Genomic DNA, 25,600 nt, shown 5'->3' on the forward strand with positions numbered 1-25,600 from the left:
CGTGGAGACTTCTGGGAGAGGCAGGGCGGGGTGGGCAGGGTCAGCCGGTCCTTGCAATTACTGGTTCGGCAAACCAGATTAAAATCCATCCAACCCCCCATCATCCAAAACTAGGCATGCACGCCCCAAACTTCCTCTATAACAACTACTACCACCTTAAATGCAAGCTACTTAATGCAAATAAGTAAATAAAATACCTGAATTCCTCCTCTTACTAAATACGGCTATATTCGACATTATATTTGTCTGCGAAACTTGGCTGAATACATCCCTCCCTGACTCCATTACTATAGTAAGAGACTATTATGTTTCTCGGTCAGATTGTGAAATCTGTAGAGGATTTTTCTACAAAAAGTCCCTACATCTAAAAAGTATTCAAGTTACACATGAACTTGCTCTTCCTGAGACCATCGTCTGGGACCTGTCCTTAAATACTACATTTCGATTCTTATTTTGTTACAGAGCCCCAGATTATGACATTGAACATGCGAACAAGTTAACGTCACTACTAACCTGGACAGCCTCCTGCCCACACCCAATAATCTTTCTTGGTGACCTTAATTTACCACTTATTAATTGGACCCTAAATGAATGTACACCTGAACCTATGCATGCAACCCTGTACAATACTGTAACTAATCTGGGACTTGATCAACTAGTAACTAACAACACTAGACTCAACAACTGCCTTGATCTCTGTTGTGGCCCCGCCCTCCGAGCCTATCTTATCGGAGGAAGAAGGCTCCGAACATGAAGAAGAGGAGTCGGCCAGGCCTCCCTCTCCAGGCCCCTCCCCTCTGGCACTGCCTCAAGTGCCGGCCGAGGAAGAGGAGATTAGCCAGGAGCCAGGTGTCTCCGATGAGAGCGAGGGAGGTGATCTGTCGTTCCTGGATCCACGTCAACGAAGGCGTGATAAACAGTTACAGCAGTTAAGGAGGCGTGCCAGGGATTATAACTGAGTCACTGGACCACACCCCAGAGACTATATAAGAGAGTGTAGTGGCCATTTAAGACTGTGACGGACAAAAACTAACTCTGGCTAGTCACTTGAACAACGCTTAAAGCTGCCGAAGGTTCCTTGTTTGGAACTGGACTATTTACAAATGTGTGTATTTCTGTTTATCTGGTGAAGGGATATTAAGTAAAAAGCACTTGGCAGTCGGTGCTCGTATTGCTGCCAAGTTTTTGATAACAAACTGTGTGTGCCAAGTGCTTCCTTTAACCCTCGGCTGGCTGTGTGTGTGTGTGTGGAGACGGGGACAGAACAATCTCGTACTTTTTTCTTTATTTCAGTTTTTTACATATTATATCAAATTCTTCTCATATTCATTTTTATTAATCTATAAAAACCTCCTTTTTATTATTACTGTCCATCTATACATTGCTTTATTTTTAATCACATTGTTTCTATCTTCTTTTTTCCAGCCGTGTATATATCATTCCTCCTTTCCTTGTCTGTAACATATATTCCATTTCAGTTTCAATGTTCATAATTTAATTCTCCATATATCAATTTAGTTCTTTTTTTTACTTCTATTTCAAACAAATCACATCAATTTTCTTCTTTTGTTCCTGCGCCATTTAACTTCTTTTGTTCCTGTGCCAATTAGTCCAATTATAAGAGTTCCATCATACTTTCCCTATCTTTCAACAAAGTCAAATCGTCTGCAGAAAAAGAAAAAATAGCTCCATCTCCAAAATCCCACGGTTGTTATCTGGAGTATTCACAATGTTCCCAAACAAGAAGCCAGTTACAAAGTTTCTTTTTAGACCAGAAGGTGTCCCTCTACAATCCACAATTTCCTTTAGTCATACTTTACATAAATGACCTTTGGGATCATATTAAAAGCAACTGTGTCCTCTTCCCTGATGATGTTAAATTATTCAACACCACCCAATGCTACTACACTTCAAAAAGACCTTGACTATATGTCAGATTGGTCTAACAAGTGGCAACTTCGAATCTCAACCAACAAATGCTCTTCTTGCACATTGGCAAAAAAAAAAAAATCAAAACATAAAATGCAAATTAGATGGACATGACCTTGTAGATGACCCTCACTCTGTCAAGGACCTTGGAATACTCATTTCTAAAGATCTAAGGGCCAGAGCCCACTGTAACAGCATTGCCAAAAAGACATTAAGAGTTGTTAACCTAATCTTGCGTAGCGTCTTCTCTGGTAATGTTGTACTACTAACTAGAGCATACAAAACATTTGCTAGACCAATTCTTGAATACAGCTCATCTGTCTGGAACCTGCACTGCATATCGGACATAAATACAATCGAGAGAGTCCAGAGATATTTTACGAGAAGAGTCCTCCATTCCTCTAACTGCAATAAATACCCTATGCCACCAGACTCCAAATTTTGGGCTTAGACAACTTAGAACTACGCTGACTTCAGTCTGACCTAAGCATAGTACATAAAATTATCTGCCACAATGTCCTTCCTGTCAATGACTACTTCAGCTTCAACTGCAACAATACATGAGTAAATAATAGACACAAACTCAAGATAAACTGTTCCAAAATCGATTGCAGAAAATATGACTTCAGTAACAGAGTGGTCAATGCCTGGAATGCACTACCTGATTCTGTGGTTACTTCCCCAAACCCCCCAAACTTTAACCTTAAACTGTCTACTGTTGATCTCAACCCGTTCCTAAGAGGTCTGTAAGGGGCACGCATCAGCACACCAGTGTGCCTACCGTCCCTGTCCTAATATTCCTTTTTACTTACTCTTTTCATGTATTCAAATTATGTTTATACTTTTACCTGTTATCTTATATATATGCTTGACAAATAAACTTATGATTATGATGATGAAAATTAACATCCAGTTCACCTGAACCAGTCCGAACTGGCAGAATCCCACCCCTGGTAAGGATGTATTATTCATAGCAATGTGATATCTAAAGGGAGAATTTGTTGTCTGTTTTGGAGGACATTGATGATGATAAAAACCTCCCTTTATCCCAAGAAAGCAACCAGCTGTTAACAGATTTATCACGGGTGAAATAAAAAATTTTCCCCACCTTTTTCAGCTTATCCAACTCTTCCAAAGCCTTTGGATTGGCCATAAGCTTGAAATCCAGGGATCCCCGTTTTTCTACGCTGCCCAAATTCACTCTGTGAAGTGAGTTGTTCTGAAACAACCAGATGACAATATTCAGGTCCACTGCCAGGTCTCCCTTCTCATCCAGATAGAGTCCGTCTATGGATATATTGTAAAATTCAGAGTTTTCAAGGAAGGAATGAATCTGGAATGGAAAACTTTGTTAATGTTTAGACAGGATATCCAGGCTTCCTTTGTGAAGCTGCTTTATTCATTTAACAAGAGGGAATTGAAGGATCCATATTCATTTACTAAGTTGTTCAGGAGACAATTCAGTAACCTTTTCATTGTAACACTAGCTTACTTTTAAAATATACCTGTAATCTGAATAAATACTGCGAGATATGATGAAGAGGCAGTTTCAATATTCTGCAATTATTTCCATGAAAAATACAATAGTATTGAAGGAATCCCTATATTATCCATTTCTGGTGGCACAGTGGTTATTTAACATTTGTCTATGGGGATTCATAGTCATCCAGGTCATGATTGTTCCAGAGGTGTTTTTTTCAAGAGGCAACTGGACTTTCTGTTTTTTCTTTGAAGACATTTCCTTTCTCATCCAAGAAGCTTCTTCAGCTCTGACTGGATCCTGGGGAATGGAAGGATTTATAGTCCTTGCTGACAGCTGGACATTTGCATTCTTTTAGCAGGTCGTTAAGGTCACCTGCAGGTTTATCTGTGTCCTCAGGCTCACCTGAGTGGTGCAAATTGGTGTGGAGCCTTCTTGGAACTGTTGAAAGGACTGTGTTGTAGATTGGAGATAGTGTCAACGTCCAAGACAACGCGCCGTTCAAAGTTGCCACAACGCACCATTTCGGAGTTTGCCACACACATACAGGGGGAGGGGGTACATGGGGCACAGATGGATGTTTAGAGTTTAGAGTTTATTAGTTTTCTATACCGCCCTTCTCCCGGAGGACTCAGGGCAGTGTACAGCCATATTAAAACACATAGATATACAAAATTTAAAACCAATTAAAATCGAATATATATATAAAAAATTGGCCCACAAATTAAAACACACATACAGCCATTATAAAATTCATATTAGGCCAACCCGGCTTGCTGGAACAAAAGGGTCTTAAGGGCATGGCAAAAGGTACGCAGGTCGGGGCTAAGACGGACTTCTAGGGGCAGCTCATTCCAGAGGGCTGGTGCCCCCACAGAGAAGGCCCTCCCCCTGGGTGTCGCCAGTCGGCACTGTTTGGCCGATGGTACCCTGAGAAGCCCCTCTCTGTGGGAGCGTATTGGCCGGTGAGAGGCTACTGGTGGCAGAAGGCGGTCTCGTAAATACCCCGGTCCTAAGCCATGGAGCACTTTAAAGGTGGTGACCAACACCTTGAATTGTACCCAGAAGACCACCGGGAGCCAGTGCAGCTCGCACAGGAGGGGTGTTACGTGGATGTTGGGTGATGGGACTCACGCTGGGAGAGAAGCCAGGAAGGCAAGCCAGCTGCCGTCAGTTCAGAAGCCATCCAGGCCTGAAGAGTACTTGCTGGAGCCATCCAGGGAGCAACCGGGAACAGGAGGACAGGGTGTGCTGAGTCCGTATAGCCAGCTGGCTAGCAGAAGCCAGTAATGCTGGCTAGAAACCCTTTTACTTGTATTGTTCACTAGCTGAGACTCCAGTAAAGAGACCCATTCTACTCACAGTGTGGCCTCTTCTTTTGCTGGCTTGGTTTGGAACTGTGACAGATAGATGATGTCATCTCCCCGCCTCCTCTGTTTAAAGAGGGCTGTTCAATTTTGACATAGATGGCCTCTTTAACCCCTCTTTCAGACCAGCGATCCTCTCTGTCCAAAATATGGACTTTATTGTCTTGAAAAGAGTGGCCTGTGTCTTTTAAAGTCAGATCAACAGAGGGGGAGGAATAGACATCATCTATCTCCAATCTATAACACAGTCCTTTCAACAGTTCCAAGAAGGCTGAACGCTAATTTGCACCACTCAGGTGACACTGATGACAGATAAACTTGTCAGGTGACCTTAACGACCCGCTAAAAGAATGCAAGGAAATTTCTGCTAATGTAGCTTTACAATAAAGTAGAAGTATCAATCATGGTATCGTTCTGGGCTGGCTCCTGAACCTAGAGGTGGGCGGCACTTTACTGTGCTGGTTCTCCTCCTTCCTCAGGGGCCGGTTCTAGTTGGTGTTGATGGAGGGAGAGAGAGACCTAGCCCACGGCCCCCATTTTGTGAAGCGCCTCATTACTTTTTGTTACTTTACTTTTATTAGATTTATATACTGCCCTACTCCCGAAGGACTCAGGGCGGTGAACAGGCACAAAAATAAAATACAAAAATACAAAAATTTAAAAGCAAAAATAAAACCAGATTAAACAATTTAGCCCGAGACAAATTTAAAACATCCCAATAATTTAAAAACAGATTTAAAATTTTAACAGATTTAAAAATTTCAATTTAAAAGAAAAGGGGGGAAAAGGTTAGGCCAGGCCAGCTTGCTGGAATAGGAAGATCTTAAGAGCGTGGCGGAAAGTGCACAGATCCTGGATCCTCCGTATCTCCGGGGGGAGCTCGTTCCAGATATGGCTCTGTTCTCTCTCCCTTTCTATTTAATATCTCCATGGGGCCACTGGGTAAGGTGATTCATTAGTTTTGGGTGAGATATCATCAGTATGCATATGACATCCAGCTGTATATCTCTTCTCTGGACCCCTTGACTGATGCCATGGATGTCGTATCACAGTGCCTGGGTTTTTTTTGGAGATTGGATGGAGTTAAATAGATTCTAAACTCAACCCTTGCAAGGTAGAGGTGCTGTGGGTATTTGGATTCCCCCCCCCAAGTCAAGGATCTTTCATCTTTGGTCCTGGATGGGGTTGCACTGCCCCCAAAAGACCCGGTGCACAATCTGGGGATGCTTGTGGATTCACGAATCGAGGTTGTGGTACTACATCAGTCGAGGGCCTCTCCTCCTGGCTATGTTGTTAACAGGCCAGATGTCTTACTTGTATGTACTCGAATTAGATGTTTTAATGTTTTATTTTTATTATTGTAATGTTTTCTACTGGTTTTAGTGTTTTCAAATGTTTTTTAAAATTTTAAAATGGCCACCATGGTCAAGACGGCCTTTACATACTTTCGGGTGGTGTGTTAGCTGTGCCCATACCTGGACTGGGAGGCCCTAATCACATTAACCCATTGCCTAGTAAACTCCAGATTAGACTACTGTAACCGTGTCTATATCGGGCTGCCCTTGAAGACCATTCTGAAGCTTCAACTGGTGCAGGATGCAGTTCCATGGGTAGTAACTGGGGCCAGATATATGGCACACATAACATCAGTCCTGCACGAGCTGCATTGGTTACCAGTGTGTTTCTGGGTGGAATTCAAGGTACTATAAAGCCCTACATAGTTTGGGACAAGGGTACCTGGGGAATCACCTTTTTTTCAAGGGTTTTTACCTGCCCAACTAGATCAAATAGGATGGGCATGCTGCAGATCCTATCAGCCAAAGAATGGGGACTAGAAGACAAGCTTTTTCTGCAGCAGCCCCTGCTCTGTGAAATATTCTTCTTTCAGAGATTAGAACGGTCCCAACACTGTTAGTCTTCTGTAAAACTTCAAAAACCTGGCTATGCATCTGAGGTTGTGGTGCTACATCAGCCAAGGGCCCCACCTCCTCCCTATTGTCAACCTTGAAGCTGACCTGACTGAAGCCATTTTTGACAGCTTCAGTGTTGCCACGATGGAGCTGAGAGATAGGGAGGTGGGATTTGAGATAGTTGGGATTCTGTAGTCAGAACAAAATACTTTCTCTTGGGAACCAAGGACATCCTCACACCTGGTCAGAGGAAGGTGGAGTGATGTCACCCAGCAACCAGACTGTGCCATAATTGGACCATGTGACTGATTTTTTTGAGAAAGTGATAAACTTTTACTTTAATTAGGTGAAAACTGCAGGAGTCTTCAGAGTCGGGTTTCACCAGATCTGTACCAATATGATATATCCAAAAAGCTATTCTTTGAGGAATCTACCGTGTTTTCCCGAAAATACGACCTATTCAGAAAATAAGTCCTAGCTTGATTTTATGGGGAGGGCCTAATATACACCCTACCCCAATAGTAAGCCCCAGTGAAGGGCTGGGCATGGCCAGCACAGGAGGCAGCCCTTCCCTTCCCCAGTCAGCAAATGGTAGCTGGGCCCCTTAATTGGAACCTGAGTGGCGTAGGAGGCTAATGCCTCCTACTAAGGCAGCATTTAACATCCAGCTGCCTGCAATTACTGCGAGTTCAATTCTCACCAGGTTCAAGGTTGACTCAGCCTTCCATCCTTTCTAAGGTAGGTGAAATGAGGACCCAGATTGTGGGGGCAATAAGCTGACTTTGTATAAAATATACAAAAGTATGAAGACTATTGCTTAACGCATTGTAAGCCGCCCTGAGTCTCCGGAGAAGGGCAGCATATAAAAATAAATAAAATAAAAATAAAATAAATAAATTGGGACCCGTGGATCAGCTGAGCTGATTGGGAGCTGCCTCTCCTTCTATCTCTCTGGGTGCCTGGAGGTATTTCTTGCATACTTTTACCAGCCCCAGCCCCAGCCCCAGCCCCAGCACCAGCACCAGCACCAGCACTAGGCAACCTCATAGCTGAGGGCCCCTTGTCGAATCCTGATCTGGGGCTCATCATACCTGGGGGTAGTGGTGGTGGGGGGGCATGGAGCTGCAACCATCGGAGCTAGCGAGTCCAATGACAACTGAGGCTGCTGCAGCAGGACATGTCAGGACAGTGCCGCTCATCAGTAGGCTGCTCTCCTGGCCGGGTCTGGCTGCGAGCGGCACCGGCAGGCGACGAGGTGCACGGCTGGTGCGAAGAACAGGGAGGTGACGGCGGCGATGGGACTTCTGGCGGCAGTGCAACAGAGCCGCTTGTCAGCTGTCCGCCCCTGTGGTTGTGCACGTGCTTCCAGCCATGCTTCCCAGGACTCTGCACCATGCCATCAGCCCAGCCACACCGCTGCGGTTGTCGCATGCCACTGGGACCAGATGTCCCATTGCTGCCACAGCCTTATTCGTCATTGGACTCACCAGCTCCGATGGTTGCAGGTCCGTGCCCCTCCCCAATCGATTGAGGTAAGACTGTTCTTGAAGGGGGCACAAGGCGTGTGGGGCCTCCTGCTGCTTTTGCAGCCTCAATCAGCTGCAAGAGTGGCTGCGATTCTTTGAGATGGCGGCAGGAGGTCACCCGCTGATCAGCTGTTCCATGGACCATACTGCTGGTAAAATGGGCAGCATTCCCCCCTGCCCCCCACCTCCCGGTACATGGGGAAAAAATAAAACCTCCCCGAAAATAAGACCAAGCGCTTATTTCGGGGGTCAAAAAAACCAAAAACCTGTTCTTATTTTCGGGGAAACATGGTACTTGCCTCAGAGTTTTGAGTCTCTTACTAGGAACCTGGACAGCTATATTGTTAACATGCCAAATGTCTTACTTGTATGTACTCGAATCAGATGTCTTAATGTTTTATTTTTATTATTGTAATGTTTTCTACTGTTTTTAGTGTTTTCAAATGTTTTTTTTTAAATTTTAATTGTAATGTATTTTTGAATTGTGACCACCAGAGTCATTTGCTGAGATGGATATATTTTGTAATCGAATAAACAAAGAAACAAACAAATAGAAGTGGCTCTTCTGATTTGTTTCCTGTCTGGTATGCCTGAGAAGTCTGACTAAAGAAGATTGCTCCTTTCTTCCCTCTATTTCCCTTATTGATTTTAAAAAATAATTATGAAAGAAAATACGTTGTTAAATAAGGGGAAGGGGTGAGGGGGCTGCAAAAGGGAGAGGAATCGAAATTGGAATTGAATTTACTTTCTGTAGTCAGAATAAATGATCTTTCTCGGAATAGCTGCCCAGTTTTTATAATTACAAAAATGGATTCTTGGCTGTAGGAGAGATGCGTGTAATATAAAAGAAATACCTGCCAAGGCCTCAGTCGTGGGGTTTTTATGCTCTTCCCACCTTCCATCTTTCTCCTCTTGGATTTGGTCAACAAGGCTGCATGTAAGGCTCGTGCCACAGCCCAGATGGTGTTGTAAATGATATAATTGTCTAGAGAAAGGATCTGATCCTTCATCTGTTGGGGACGAGACTGTAGTTTTTCTCTCTCTCTGCATCGTCTCCAGACCGTCACAGAAAAGGCATCCTTGGTTTCTGAGCACATAAAGGATTTTCCTTTAAAACGCCCCACGTAAGTATGAAACAGCCTAAACTGGTGACGATCCAGCCTTTGCTTTCCCTTCAGAACAAAGGAAATAATGCTATGAATGAAATATTGTGAAAGTACAAACTTCGAGAAAGGAACAGTTAAGTCTGAGAGTATTGTGGCCATCAAGATTTTCCCTGCAGGAGGCCCCTTTATGATGTGATGTACCGAACTAAGAAGATCCGGTCCTGCATTGATTGAACTTATCTCTGTAGCGTAAAGAAAGACGTTTGCTTTTCTCCATTTGTAATATAAATGAAGGTTTAGAAAAATTGTTGAAACAGTTGGTGAAATGGTCTGTGAGATCACTGGAGCGATGCCGTTCTTAATCAGCATGGAAGTCAAGACGGTCAGGAATTTCTCCCCCTTCTCGGTGTCGATGGCAATCAGACCAACCAAAGTCCACCTGAAATGGAGGAGAAGCTTGACCATCCCTGAATACTGGAATCCTTCAGCAGGGAGCATCGGGTAGAAGAAAGGAAACTGAGTTTTATCCCTCAGAACCTGGGAAACAAAATTGTAGCTAATCTGAAAAGGAACAAAAAATGCTATTTTATGGTAGACCCAACAAGGCCAAAAAGCAAGACACCAGTTCTGTTCCTAATGAAGGCTTTGTAGTGTTCCTTGTAGTGAAGACTCCTCTACTCACCCATTGCTTCATGCCCTGCTTTTTTCTCTTTTCTCCTGAAGAGAATTTTTTATTCCAGAAGGAAAGGTCCCCAAATTTGGACTGGGACCATGGCGAGAGTGGATATGTTTGCTTTACTACATCCTTCAGTGAAAGCTGCATGATTAAAAATGATCTCCCCAGCAGAGACTCACCTGTGGGATTTTGTAGGTGCCCAACATGGATGATATCTGGATGGAGAAACCGGTTTCAGTGCCTTCAAGGACAGCCAATGGGCTTCTCTGTCTCCCACAACTGTAGTTGGGGACAGTGGCCTCCCCCTCTGAAAGCAGGTCCAGCAAAGCCTCTGAAGTATGACCTGCATTGTCAAAATTATCATAGATAGTGTAACCCAGGGTGATGTTGGGCAAGAGATGGGAATCCTGGTTGATCTCTTGGATGGCCAGAATGAAGGATAGCATTTTTGAATGTTCCATCATTGAATTCCTGCAAGGATAATGTATTAAACGCATGCTAGTCAATGAGAACATTTTATTTAATCTGTTTTTACCAAAATAGTTCTAACCGGCTTTAGCCCAGGAATTCTTCTAAATGGCCTAGAGCAATGCAGAATAAATGCAACTTAAAAATGATAAGAAACAATAATTTACATTAATAAAACAGATCTGATCATATTTCAAATCACAAAGCAAGTATGTGGCCACTGACCGGTTTTTCAGAATTTGATGACAAATTTGGATGGATTACTTCCTATATCCAAAGAAGAGTAAGAGATCACCCAGTTATCTTCCATATTTTAATAAAACCCTGGGATTCATTCAATTTACATTTTTAAAAAAGGTGCTCAGTGCAATTTAGGTCTGAAGAAATCTATTTTATTAAAAAAATTATTTATAACACAACAAAATATAACAAACACAAAACACGTAATATAAATTCCTTTTATATGTAAATATTAGAAGATGACCATTACAAAACAGTTATAAAAAAGAAATCTATTTATTTTTAGCTTTGGCTTACTTTCGAGGTTGGTCTAAGGCTTATATATTCTCTGTCTTTCTTTCTGTTTATATTCTCCGGTATTGAATATTGGAGTTGTTTGAATGTTAAATACAGAATAAATTCACACTCGGACACAAACCAAACAGAAAACGAACTTTGAACCTTAACAAAGCCAATAGGTTATCGATTCCTATACATTTTGATGTCCACTGTCAAAAGTCTGAAGTTTACATTATAAATCATTATACGATTACGGCATTTATTATCAGTTCAAAATGGGAATCATAGACATAGAAACTCAGTGAAATAATAAATGCTGATCTAGGATGCTTTCATATAATTATCAATGAATGAAAGACTCAGAAACAGAAAGGGGTGTCTAACCCATTTTCAATATAGGGAAAAGAAATAGCATTGCTTCATTTTTGTGTCCGTGTTCACTTCCATGTATGGGAGAAGAGAGCAGTAACTAATATGCACAGTCCACCTGTCTTTTAAAAATACTAAGGAAAGTATTCTTTTTTAAAACAGTTCATTTATATATTTTCACATTACATACATAGGTACTTAGTGAACAGCGTATTGTCTGGATCATTTTATTTATATATAATAATACTTTTCCCACTCCCACTTCAAAGTCAAGAAGATTTTTGCTTGATGATTTTACTTGCTAATTTCAAAGGAGGTTAATTAGCTGGAGGGATTAAAATAGATCCCCAAAGGTAAAATGGTAGTATGTCTGGCTGGAACTGCTGAAACAGAAATAGAATTGCTCTAATGCAGTATAGGAAGATTGACTTACGCATATAATTGAGAAGAAGGCCTTCTTTTGAAAGTTACTTGATTAAAAAGAGTCTTGACTTCAGAGATTATGCCACCGATGTAAAGGTCTCCTGGTCTATAATGATTCTTTGGATCGCGTTCTTCTCTCTGTAGGGTCAGGAGGCATTTGGCTCTGAGTACAGCCCAGACTCCCTGGGTCCACAGAAGAAGCAGCAGATGTAGCAACATGGTGTGTTCCTGATGGAGCCTCCAACCCTGTGTATAGTGTGAAGAAAATGTGAGAAGGTGAAGTGGAAGAAAGATTTCTTATTTCAGACGGAATCCAGTCAAGGTTTCATTTCTGAAGTGGAGAGGAGAAAAACACTTCCCCAGGTTTTCCTCTCTCTCTCCAGACCCATTTATGGATTGCCAATGCCATGGCAACAGCCCTCAAGCCTTTTGTGTGGAGTCAAGATGGAAACATATGATTGCGATGTTTGTGTCGAATCTTCGGAAAGGTTGTTGCAAGGTTTCTAGAGAATAAGCATCAAGACGACAATTAAATCAGTATCATTTGGATAATGGCAATGAGGAGAGAAGCCACAGATGCCTCTGACCTATAAATAAAGATACATATCTTTATATCACTATTCTCATTTATCATTTATTCAACAATGGCATTATCATTAAAAAAAACACATTATTTTCACATATTATATTCTAACATTCATTTTATATTTCATATTTCATTTCCATGTTTTATTATCTAGCCCTTGGTAAAATAAATCCCATATCTTATAAGAGGGGTCCTCAAATGTTTTGAACAGGGGGCCAATTCCTCAGTCCCTCAGCTTGTTGGGGGGCCAGACTGGCTGAGTGGGTGTGGCTAGGTGGTCATGTGACTGGGTGGGCATGGCCAATTTAGCAGTCCATTTTGCCTTTGTTCTTGCTGTACTTGCTCAACTCAAGGAATCTATTTACTTAAGACCCCCACCACCAGAAGGGAAAAAGAGTGCAAACTTTCTTGCCACTTGCCTAACTTCATTACAACAGCAGCTTCAGGCTACTTAAAATAGGCCATTAAAAAAAAAGAATAAAACAAACAGTATTTCCTTCAAAATAACTCCTGATCATATGTTTCAGATTGTTGTGGCTCCGTTACCTGAGCTTGTGTCATCGGTAGGAGAGGACTCCGAGAGTGAAGGAGAGGAGTTGGCAAGGCCTCCTTCTCCAGGACCCTCCTCTCTGGCAATGCCTTCGGTGTCCGCCGAAGGGCAAGAGATAGGGCCGGGGCCAAGCACGTCCACGCAGCCTCTGGTGGACAGTGATGAGGGTAATGAGTCTTGGCTGGATCCACACCAGCGTCACAGAGATAAACGCACGCAACAGAAGAAAAGGCGTGCCAGAGATTAGGCTGAGTCACTGGACCACAATCCACAGGGTATAAAAGGGGGTGAGGTGGCCATTCAGACTCTGTGATGGACAAAACTAACTACTATCGAGTCACATTGCATCTTTGGAAACAACATTATCGGCCTTGGATTTATTTTACGAACTGGACAATTCTTGACTGTGTATATTTTGTTTATTGAGTAAAGTTCTTGGCAAGCAGCTACTGGGTTGCTGCCAAGCTTCTTATCGGAAGAATTGGTTGTCTGCCAGTTTATTTAATCCCCGGCTGTCTGTTTGTATGCATGTGTGAGATGGGGACAGAACACAGATGACCTGTGAGTGCCTGCCAGCAGGGGAGGCGCCCAGGGAAGGGATAGGAGACCAGCCTCCTTTTTTGAATTATTTGGGATTACAGGGCAAAGACTTTTAAGCCTGGAGGAGAATTCAGAAACTGATTTGCTTTTTGCCACACTTGTGCATGTGTATAGACACACATCAATATCTACCAAAATTGTTCAGCAACCAATTTGGTGGATGTACTTTATATATGGCAAGAATCAAAGCAGTGGGTGAGTTCTCCTTCAGGCATTGTACTGAAGTTGCATTTGAATTAGTGTTAGCCAACTTCAGCTGATTTTGAAAAAGCTAGGAGACATGGAGACATCTCCCCCACCCTCCCACTTTTAAAGGGCTACTTTAAAAGCAGCCCCTCCCCTACTCAACCCACCGGCCCTGGATCATATGTTAGTGAAAAACATTCTGAAAGGCTGTTTTTGAAGCATTTTTAAATACTTTCAAAGCACTACTTTACAAGCTGGAAGCTGCTTTTCAAAGCAGCAGCACCCCTTCCCCTACTCACCCACCGGCCCTGAATCATGTGGCTTTGAAAAATACCCTGAAAGGCTGTTATAAAAACATTTTTAAAGCATTTTAAAGATTTTTAAAGCACTACTTTACATGCTGGCAGCTGTGGTAAAATAACTAACCAAAAGTGCAGCTGGAGTGGATGATCGCTGGAAGATAAGGCCGATGGTGAGGGTTGGGGTGAGGGGCGGGGCTGAATCCCATCACTCCACAGTCCGGATACTTTGCATTGGTGGGCTGTATCCGGCCCGCGGGCCATAGTTTGAGGATGCCTGTCTTATAATATTGTTTATCTTCTTGTTCTCTAATTTCAAATGTCAATTTACTCATTTCAGTACATTCCATGATTTTCTTAATAACTTCATCTTGTGTTGGTATTTTCTCATTTTTCCAGTTTTTAGCAAACACAATTCTAGCCGCTGTCAATACATTCACAATCAAATATCTCAGTTCTCTATTGAATGTTTCTGGTATAATTCCTAATAAAAAAATCTCTGGTTTAAAGTCTATGTGTTTTTTTTATCATTTTTTCCAACTATGTGTGGATTTTAGTCCAGTATCTTTTAGCTTCTACACATGTCCACCACATATGGTAATATGAGCCCGGTGTCTGATGACATTTCCAACACTTTTCAGATTTATTCTTGAACATTCTGGCTATTTTCGTCGGGGGTAAATGCCACCTATAAAACATCTTATACAAGTTTTCCTTATATGCTGTTGACATTGTCATTTTATAATTTTGCAACCACAATTTTTGCCATTTCTCTAAATCAATTCCATAACCAAAATTTTTCCCCCATGCAATCATTGTTTCTTTAACTTGTTCTTCTTCTAATTTTACCTCTAATAAATAACCATACAATTTTTTAATTACATAGTCATCAGGACCCATTAACATTTTATCTGTTAGTCAAGATATTATAGAAACCTTCTTGCTTAGAATCTTCTTCATGTCTAGAATGTATTTGCAAATAAGAAAACCAATTCATCTTTAAATCTTGTTCTTCCAGTTCTTGCTTCAATTTAAGTTCACCCTTTTCATCCAAGAAATTCACTATATCTAACAATTTGTTCCCTTCTAAATGTTGTTAAATGTGAAAATGCTTCAATTATTGATACCCAGACTGGAATTTTCAAATAATGTTGTTTTTTTAATCTTCTCCCAATTTAATAACAAAGCCTCTCATATGTAGTGTCTTCTAAAATACCCCTGTGCTTTTGTTCCCTTATAACATAAAAAAGCATGCCACCCCAACAACAAGTCATGTCCTTCTAAAGTCAATAATCTGGTATTCCTTAACATTATCCATTCTTTAATTCACATCAAACTTGTCGCTTGATAATAAAGTTCTCAATTAGGTAAACCAAAACCCGCTCTCATTCTAGCATCTTGTAACAACTTTAATTTTATCCTTGCCTTTTTTCCCTGCCCAAATATATTTTAACACTATTTTGTTCAATTCTTCAAAATAATTTTTTCCCAATCTAACTGGAATTGTCTGGAACAAATATAAAATTGTAGGCAATATATTCATCTTAATAGTTGATACTCTCCCTATCAGTGATAATTGTAAATTTTCCCATTTCTCCAAATCTGTTCCAATCTGTTGTTTGAGTTTATTATAGTTATTCTCTTTAAGTGTGCTACATCTTGCTGTCAAGTATATCCCCAAGTACTTTTTTTTTAAAAATTTTTTTTGATTTATATGCCGCCCTTCTCCGGAGGCTCAGGGCGGCTTACAATGGGCTAAGCAATAGCCTTCATTCTTTTGTATATTTATACAAAGTCAGCTTATTGCCCCCACAAACTGGGTCCTCAATTTACCTACCTTAGAAAGGATGGAAGGCTGAGTCAACCTTGAGCCTTGGCGAGATTTGAACCTGCAGTAATTGCAGGCAGCTGTTCTTAATAACAGGGTGCTTTAGACCACTGTACTACCAAGGCTCTTAACCTTATTTGTGACCTGCATCTTTGATATTTCCGCCAATTCTTCTTTTTGTTTTATTAACATATTCTTTGTCAAAATCTTCGTTTTGTCTTTATTAATCTTCAAACCTGCTACTTTTCCAAATTCTCCTATTTTTATCTATCAGTGTAGTTATTGATGCTAATGGTTCTTCAAGCATAAAAACCAGGTCATCTGCGAACGCTTGCAATTTATATTCTTCCCTTCGAATTTTCGTTCCTTTTATATCTTTTTCTTCTCTGATATTTCTATTTAGCACTTCTAATGTTAATACAAACAACAGAGGGGACAGTTGACAACCTTGTCTCGTACCTTTCTTTATCTCAATAGAATCTTTCAATTCTCCATTTATCATTACTTTTGCTGTTTGCTTATGATATATGGCTTCTATTGCTTGAATGAATTTTCTGCCAAAGCCTATCTGTTCCATTTGAAGTAACATAAATCGCCAGTTCACATTATCAAAAGCTTTTTGTGCATCTAAAAATAGCAAAGCCATTTGCTTTTCAGGATGGGCCTCATAATATTCCAACGTGTCCAGAATTATTCTTATATTGTCTCTAATCTGTCTCTTTGGCAGAAACCAATTTTGGTCAGAATGTATAAAGTTATTTAAATAACTTTTGAGTCTTTCTGCCAGTATTGAAGCAAAGATTTTATAGTCTGACTTTAGCAGGGATATAGGTCTGTAGTTTTTAATTTGTTGTGGGTCAGTATCCTCTTTAGGAACAAGTGTAATATATGATTCTGACCATGACTTAAATATTTCCATCCTTGACATAACTTCATTCATGACTTCTAACAGTGGGAGACACAGGGATTCCTGAATGTCTTATAGTATTCTGTTGGCAGTCCATCCGGACCTGGTGCCTTCCCATTCTTTTGTTTTTTAATTGCTTCAGTTAGTTCCATCATGGTTATATTTCTCTCTAACATCTCTTCAATATCCTTAAGAATCTGGGGTAGGTTCGCTTTTGGGAGATATTGTTTAACATTTTCCTCCTCTATGTTTTTTTGTTCATACAATTCTCTATAGTAATCTTGGATAATTTTTTTCTTCTCTTTATTCCCATATTTACTTTGTCCTGTGTATTATTTTTCTTGCTTCTCCCTCTTTTTTCAATTTATATGCTAGCCATCTACCTAGTTTGTTGGCATCTTCAAAATAATTTTGTTTAGCACTTCTTATTTTTTGTGCCAAATCTTCTTTCTTCATTAACCCCATTTTATGTTTTATTGTATCCATTTTTATTTTAATATCCTTCTTTTGTGGAAATTTTTGGAGTTCCTTTTCAAATCTCTTATAGTCATCTTCTAATATTTTATAGGCTTGTCTTTTCTTAATATTTCTTTTCCTTCTATAGTCCATTATCAGACCTCTAGCATAAGCTTTCATTGTATCCCAAAGATTTTGCATCAATATGTCCTCTTTTCTATTCTCTTTAAAAAAGAAAGCCAATTCTTTCTCCATTTTCTACACAAAGTCCTTTTCTTTTAAAACTGTATTATTTAAATCCATCTAGATCTTCTTCTTTGTCCTTTCCATTTAACTGTCACTGGGTTATGATCTGCCCAGGTATTTGCTTCTATTTCAATTTCTTCTATATTCGAGGTCAATTCCATTGTTGTCCATATCATATCTAATCTAGACCAAGATGAGTGTCTGTCAGAATAAAAAGTATATTGTCAATTTTTTCCATTTCTTTCTCTCCATGCATCTTTTAAATTTATTTCCTCTGTCATCTTAAAAAAGGATTTTGGAAGAGTCTTTCTACTGTGCTTTATTACCTTGTGCGTTTTATAATCTAATTTCTCATCCACTATACCATTAAAATCTCCCATCATGCAGATATTATCATAGTCCAATTCAATTATTTTAATTTGTAGCTTTCTATAGAAGTTGTCTTGATTATTGTTTGGAGCATATATTGCTATTAAAAGTATTTTCATATTATTATCTATTATTTCTACCATCAAAATTCTTCCATCATCATATGTGTATATTTGCTCCGTTTGAATTGTATTTGTAATATATAAGACAACTCCCCTTTTCTTACATTGTGGCAATGAAGTAAAGATAAAAATAACAGAGATGACTTAAGGAAAATATCTTCTGAATTTCTAGCTGGGATTTTAAAGATTCAACCTGAGGAAGTGTTTTGTAGGATTGACAGAGCTTATCGAATAAACTCCTGGACTGCCAAGCAAAGGCAATTGCCTAGAGATGTGGTAATCTATTTTTCAGATAAAGAAATTAGGAATAAAATTGTGCAAAATTCCTTCAATTCTAATTTGCAATTGTATGGAAGAAAGATTTGGATTTACAAGGAACTCCCACCTAAGATATTAATGGAAAGGAAGAAATTTGGCTTTCTGGTGTCTGAGTTAAAAAGGAGAAATATTCAATTCCGGTGGGACGTCCCAGTTGGTATTATATTGAGATATCAAGGAGAAAGATACCAGTTAAATACTGTTGAAAGAGCGGAAGAATTTTACCAAAATAGGTTGAAAATGAATTTAACGTCTTCAGATATAATACAGGATAAGCAGAAGGAGCTGGAATTAAAGACAGAGACTGTACCAGATAAATTGCCTTTGGATTTATCGGATACCCCAGCTGGATTATCTACAAATTTGAGAGAAGTGCCATCTGATTTTAATGTGATGACTTATCAAGGCAAGGACAAGCATGGAAACCAATTAGAGGATATACAAGGGATAAAAAAGAAACACGAGACACAAAAAATTAGGATGGAAGTCAAACCCACAAAAAGAAAACAAAAAAAGAAATAGGTTGTACAAAAATAGAAATTTCTAACCCAAGCAACAGTGAAGCCAGTGATTTTAAAATATGAATGATTATGTGAAAACATAGAGGAGGCGACATATTGGTCAATATCATCCTGAGGATAGTGGCAGATCTCTGCATTGCCGTAATTTTGGGACATGGAAAGAGCCTCAAATTGATGGTTTTGAATTATCTACTTTGAAACTTCTTTTTGTGTTGATAAATATATTATAATTATCTTGAATTATAAGGCAAGAGAATCACATTGGGACATGCAGAAGATCGGGTTGTTACCCAATACGATGACGGAAATTAATAATCCTGATGAAACCCATAATTATTATTATATGGAATATAATTATAATGTCACTCGGGTGGTTGTTTTTACTTTTATATATATAAGAAGATGTTTACTACTGATGGGGGCAGATATGATTGGAGATCTTGAATAAACTGTTGCATCAGCAAGCTATGTTACCCTATTATGGATGTTGGTTTTAACAATCCAGTGGAAAGACTTCAAGAAGATATTATATGGACTATAAATTTAAAGTTATTGTCTTTTCTTTTTTTATTTAGATATAATGGAATATATATATATATATATATTTAAGTAGTGTGGGCAGTGAATTAAAGATATCAAGAATTGTTGTGTATGGTAAATTTGTAAGACAGTGGGTGAATAAGCTAGCTACAGACCGATTAGTTTAAGAAAAGGGATTTTTAAGTGATACATTTAGGGGAGTGGAGGAAATGGATAGAGTGGAATAAATGTTAAATTAGATTTTATGGGGAGCCCGCTTTGAAATGTTATTAAAGTAGGACTTATCGTATAGTTTTAAAGTGGAAGGTGGTTTTGAATTGTTGCAATAATGTATAGATATAAAACACTATTATGCTAAATTAGAAGTTATTTTATAATAGTTATAGTATAATGTGTTTGTTTTTTTTGTTTTTTTTCTCTTCTTCTTTTCTGAAATGTATGGATAAAGGGGGATTTATAATACTTTTAGTAAGTAAAGGTCAGTATTTTGAGGAGGGAGTAAGTAATCTGTTATGAATTAGGGGTTTTTTTTGTTACGAAGAAGTCACAGGGGGGGAAGGGTGGGGAGGGGGGGTTAGGGAGGGGGGGAGGGGGGGGAAAAGGGGGGAAAAATTTGTATTTGAAAACCTTTTCAATAAAAAAAAAATATTCTTCCATCATCATATGTGTATATTTGCTCCGTTTGAATTGTATTTGTAATATATAAGACAACTCCCCTTTTCTTACATTGTGGCAATGAAGTAAAGATTTTCCCAAGTTTTGGCTGCACCAGTAACTGTTCATGTTGCTTTTTAATGTGTACTTCTTGCAGATAGATTATATCAAACTTTAATTTCTCTAACTTATGAAATACCTTTCTTCTTTTGATAGCTAAATTAAGTCCATTTATATTAATTGAGATTAATTTTTTTCTCTTCCATTTTCTCTTCCATATTTTATAATTAGGGTTTATTGATCTCAGTTCATGTTCTTTGCCTTCCACAATACCCACTACTGCTCCTTCCACTTTTTCAATAATTGCTAAATCCTCCTCTTGGAGTTCTATTAGTGGGTCTGCCTTTTTTGGTTCCATTTCTTTCTCTCTGAGGAATTCTGCATAAAATGCTTTATCTTTATCCATTGTATCTATTCTATATCTTTGCTGTTGCTACATTAGGACTAATCCTTCTGGAATCAGCCATCTATAATTGACACCTTTTTGAAGTAGTATTTTAGTCAAGAATTGATATTCTCTCCTCATCACCCTCACTCTTCTTGGTATTTGCTTCAGGACCACAATTTCTTTCCCCTTATACTTCAATGTTTTTTCTCTAGCAATCTGCAGTATTTGTGTCTTAATCAATTTCTTGGTAAACCTTATATGAACTTCTCGTGGTAATTTATTGTGCATTGCATATCTTGTATAAGCTCGAAATATCTCGTCTATGTCATCCATCATCTTTTCTTTAGTGATTTCTAATACTTCTGCTAAAATTCCTATCATTACTTCTGCCAAGTTCTCTCCTTTTTCTTCTTCTATATTTTGAAATCTGAGATAAAATTCTGATCTATCCATCTCCCATCCAATTAATCCACTCTTATCTCATTCAACTTCTTTCAATCTAATGTCAATATCTCTGATTTTCTTCTCTCTTTGCTCCTCCTTTTCCTCAATTTTTTAGAGTATATCTTCATATTTCAACATCATTTGCTGTATGTTCTCCACTTTCTCATCTGTCTTCTCTGTTCTTTGTTCAATCTTCTGAACTACTTGTAGAATCATCTGTAATGTCGTCTCCTTTTCTTTCTCCTTTTCTCTCTCCTTATCCTGTTGTAACATCGTCTGTATAGATCGCTGTCCTCCAGATGGTAATGAAGAAGGCGTAGTTGTGGGAGAGCCAATAGCCTTTACTTTTCTACTAATTCTGTAAGGTGGTCAAAAAAGCTTTAAGCAAATGAAAGAAGAGGCAAAAAAAAAAAAAAAGGAAGAAAAAAAAAAAAACCCAACCAACCAACCAACCAAAAACTTCTTCAGGTTCTTCTGTACCTTAATCCAATTATGAATGGAGAAAAAAAAAAGAATTACTCCAAGTATCAATAAAATACACCCCCCCAAAAAGAAGAATAAGAAAGAAGACCAATAAAAAGCAGAAAAACAATCTTCAGGCACTTGTACACCTTAATCCAAATTGGTTCAATAAAAATATGAATCCACATGGCAATATCTATATATTTATATATATATAAAAATAAAAAAGACAATTACAAATTAAAAAAAGAAGTTGAAAATCCTCCATCCACTCATAGTCCAATTAAAAAATACTTACACAGGGGGAGGGTACAGAGAGCTATCATTTAAGAGAAAAAAGTAAAAAATAGAAAAAAAGAGAGGAAAAGATGTCCAACTAAAAATCACTTCTGTATAAGATCCAAGAAATTTCCTTTTTTTAAGGTTCCAAGAATTATTTACACTTCTCTTTCAGAGTCACTGAAAATTCCTTCTCATTCAATTTCAGGCTCCTGTCTCTGATAATTCCCCGAAGAACACCTGAATAAACAATACTACTGCAAGTTTAAATGTTCTCTGATGTTCTTCCAACTATTTTATCTATAAAATGGCACAGAGTCCTTGAGTTGAAACGCAATATAACACAGTTGTAACTTCTTGAATCAAAAAAAGGAAACCAAAAATTCCAATCCACTAAATGGCAGTATTACATACTCTCTTCCCTTCCCCCTGCTATGTTCAATGGACTTTAAAAAGTAAAAATAGCCAAAAATAGCTAAAAAGAAGAGAAAGAAAGAAAAACAGAATAAAATCTGAAAGCAATTATAATAAAAAGGCAATAATAATTTAAAGGTGCAATAACCAAGTCAAAGATCTACAGTCCAAACCAATCCAGTCCAGGTTAAAAAGTAAAAAGTACTTAAATATCCACGAATGCAAATAGTTTAAAAATAAAAAAAACCCCACCTTAGACACAGGTTTAATTCTGCCACTTACTTTTCTTCTGTCTTCTATTCAATCTTTCTTTCAATCTCAGGGTGCTCTCTTACATAGATTATGAATAAAAGTCTCTCATCGAATCGACACATTTCTTTCCAATCTTCTTCCATTCCAGAGCTGTCCCAACTTCAGCAGCTACAATAGCTGCCACCCCACTGCTAGAAAAAGGGCTTCTCCTGGATCAACCAGGGACTTTGTGATGTCCCTGGGATCGACAGGATGTGCCCTCCACTATCACAGTCTCAACGGGACTGTGAGGTCCAAAAAGGACCGTCCAGCGATCGGGATATCGGCGGTGATCCTGGAGCCCCAGAATCTTCCATCCATGCCGTAGTGACATCAGCTCCTCCTCTGGATCTATTTATTTCTTTTCAATCCTTTAACCAATCTTGGGGTAATTTCTCTAGTTTTTTAATTTTTCCAGATTATTTTCTAAATAATTTTGTTCAAAAGTCAATCTTCCATCGGGTTTTTGTCCCTTTAAGATTACATTTCAAGATCTTCTTTTCTTCCCTCCATACTAATTAGCTAGAAGTCTTCAAGTTAAAATTTTTCCCCCTTGTTGTTTCAACTACGGGTTGGCTGTCACTCACCTGGCTTCAAAAAACTCCGTTCCATTCACCACTCCTGCTCAATGCTTAGTCCGGTTGCCCCAGCTTCGTGACAGCCGCAATGGCTGCTGCCTCCTGCCGCTGAGTCATAGAGAGTTCCCTCTGACCTTTGAGGAACTTACCTGTTCCTCTTGGTCTTCTGAGGTGCCTCTCCTTCTTCCCCGTCCCTACAGGATGGTTCTGGTCTGAAGACCCCTCGGCAGCGGTTCATCAATCTGGGTTTTCGTGGAGCTCATCAGAGCCCGCTAATTCCCCGACTGTCTCGCCGTGATGCTTCCGGTTGAATTTCTCCTCCTTTATGTTTTATGGGAGGGGCCAATCATCTCCAAGCCCTACTCCCGAGTCATCCCTTTTGTTTTAACTGTTCTTGCCTTCTGGCAGCTCTGCGAATGCGCACACTGGGAACAGTCTCCCCCTGTTCCTCTGCCTCACTGATGTCTGACTCTGGAGGCTCCAGAGGCAGCACATAACTCCCAGATGGCCCTGGCCCCATCTCTGCCTCCAACGCAGAGCCCTCATCTGAGCCTTTCCCAGACTCCAGGACTGGCCCACAACAAAGGTGACCACAACACCTTTCCTCTGCTGCCACCCACCTTCCATGGTAGAAATGGTTCCTTCAAGACAGGGGAGACAGTCATAGCAGGAGATGGGTTTTCCTTTGTGAGACACCTTCATAAATCCAGGATGGCAGCTTTCCACACACCTAGAAGTAGGCAAGGGCTGAGCAGAGGGAGAAAGACCATCCAGAAAATGAATTGTGATTTAATTTCCAGTAGGAGGAAAAGAGAAAGAAGTTGGTGATCTCCAGTTTAAGCAGGTTCTGACAGGTTCTGGAGAACCAGTAGTGGAAATTTTGTGTAGTTCAGAGAACCGGCAAATACCACCTCTGGCTGGCCCCAGAGTGGGGTGGGAATGGAAATTTTGCAATATCCTTCCCCCAGGAGTGGGGAGGGAATGGGGATTTTGCAGTATCCTTCCCCTAGAGTGGGGAGGGAATGGAGATTTTACAGTATCCTTCCCCTGCCATGCCCACCAAACCACGCCCAACCAAGCCACACCACGCCCACCATGCCATGCCCACAGAACCAGTAATAAAAAAAATTGAATTCCACCACTGAGTTCAAGGCTTAGAGTTGCTAGATTTGAAGTGCTTTTGAAAAGCTCAACCATCTGTCTGGTTGTAGTTGCTTCCCTTTTCTTCTCTCTTGCTAATATTTGGAACACTTCCATTTACATATTAAATTGCTCAGGTTAAAATTTAATGCATTTTTATTCCTTTTAGAAAATGAACTCAAACCTTCCCTGGGCTCAAATCTACTTCTCTTCACTGAAGAGTAGTGGATATTTCCTTAAATTGTTAGTGATATCTTTCTCACAGACAACTTGATATCTACAGAAAGAATGTGTTCCCTGTCTTGGAGAAAGTTGATGACATTCACAACCTCTCTTTGTCCCAAGAAAGCTATTCTACTGTTAAGAGATTTACTAAGTGTGAAATAAAGACTTTTCCCACCTTGTTCAGCTTATTCAACTCTTCCAAACCCTTTGGATTGACCATAAGGTCAATCTCAAATTCAATTTCTATTGCCCCAGAGCTTTTTCACACTATTTGTCTAATGCCACTATCTATGCAATGCCACATTCTAGCTTAAAAAGTCAGCTAAGGCCTTTTATTGGGAAAGTCATAGAATCATAGGTCCGGAAGGGGCCTTGGAAGTCTTCTGCCCAAAGCCCTTCCCAAGACAGGGATCCTTATACCATCTCAGACATGGTATAAGGATTCCTGTCTTGGGCAGGGGGTTGAGCAGAAGACCACCAAGGTCCCTTCCAGACCCATGATTCCATGACTTTCCCAATAAATTATACATATACACTTACACACACACACAATCCAGTTTACCTTCATCTGCACAAGCACAAAAAAACTTTTTTCCCTCCAATATAGGAACACCATTTATTGATCAATATCTATAAATATAAAAATGGCTGTGTGTGTGTGTGTATCTGTTCCAACATAACTCTGGAATGCCTCGAGAATTTCAACCAAACTTGGTACACTTACTCTCTGGAAAAAAATACTGTAGGGGTAAGACACCCCTAACACCCTTTGGGGGGGGTGTTCTGTTAAGATACAGCCTGTTGTGCCTTAAAATGGCTTCTACTGTACTGCCTTAAAATGGCTTCTACTGTGCAGCACAGTGGATTTACCATGATAACGGCTTCACAGTATTCCACATGGGGGCTCCCTCTGGTAAGGGGAAAAATCCAGCATTAGAAATTATGTTTGGTCCAGATATTTTCAACAAGGCTTTGATTATTCTTGAGGACAAATGTATGGCCATGATCAATAAAACATTACTGCAACTCAGCCTGCCTGCACCACTGCGAGACCGACACGACGTACTTCATGCAGATTACATACGAGAAAAGAACTACAAAGTTGAACAGTTTAGTGCATATATTGCGGACAAGAAGCCACTTCTACATCAAGATCAGAAAAAAGCATACCAAATCATCATGGATCAGCTAGCAAAACAACAAGGTGGTATCATTTTACTGACGCTTCTGGGGGCACAGGGAAAACATTTTTAACTAATTTAATTCTCGCTGAAATCAGGGCTCAGGGTGAAGTTGCTCTTCCTGTCTAATACAGGATTGGGATAAATAAATACTCGGGCAACGCTGGTTTAACAGCTAGTCAT

The sequence above is a fragment of the Pantherophis guttatus genome, chromosome 2 (genome assembly GCF_059756535.1).
Source record: "Pantherophis guttatus breed Tessera chromosome 2, ASM5975653v1, whole genome shotgun sequence".
In the NCBI taxonomy this organism is placed as follows: Eukaryota; Metazoa; Chordata; class Lepidosauria; order Squamata; family Colubridae; genus Pantherophis; species Pantherophis guttatus.